We start from the raw sequence: 870 nt of genomic DNA on the forward strand, positions 1-870 counted from the left end.
TGCGCCACCGCAATCTGAGGACACTTTTTTTATTGGCTCAAAGAGAGGAGTGAACTATCTTGTTACACACAATCTTTGGTTCAGTATCGGTGTTTGCACCAAAGAAACCCATTCAAGTCAGCGACACATGAGCGTTTTTTCGACTATCTTAAAAAAAAGAAAGCGGGTGGAGTTACAATGATTATGATCTTTTAGAATTAATTGTCTATTTAACCTCTTCGAAATTTTGGCCAGCATTTATGTTTGTGTTTGATGCTCCTCGCCTTATTTCAGAGGGACAGTATTAATATCTGTGTAGATCAGGCATGAGCCAGTGTGTCCAAGCAGGAGTAAACTGGGTGAAATACCCACGCTCTCAAAAGTGAGACTAAGTGAGGTTTGTTTGTCACCGTGAGTATTATATAATCAAAGAGTTCACTCATAGAGAATACAATATTTCCTAAATGTAGCCGTTCTTAAAAGTATATTATCCAATTTTTGTTTTAAACACAAGCTGACTTTAAGTTAACAATCACCAGTTTACCGCGTCATACATCATTATCATAGTTTCGTTAACATGGCATCGTACAAAACATTTTTTAACTCATCCCAGCTTAACTATGGTGACTCGTGAATAGAAGAACATTAAATTTGGAAACTGAAAGATAGCTGCCGTTGACGGGACTTGAATTCCATTTGACGTGTATTTTATGTATAAGACTTCTGAAAGCACTTATCCACCAAATGATAACAGAACTGATTGACCAATTGGAGGGATTTCAATGGCCGGAACAAGCACACGTTTGAAGTACTAGTCAGCATCAGAGGATAGTTTGCTTTTGCTTTAAAAAAATAGGCCTATATTGTTTTAATATACAAAACAACTCCCCC

The sequence above is a fragment of the Aplysia californica genome, unplaced genomic scaffold (assembly GCF_000002075.1).
Source record: "Aplysia californica isolate F4 #8 unplaced genomic scaffold, AplCal3.0 scaffold00368, whole genome shotgun sequence".
In the NCBI taxonomy this organism is placed as follows: Eukaryota; Metazoa; Mollusca; class Gastropoda; order Aplysiida; family Aplysiidae; genus Aplysia; species Aplysia californica.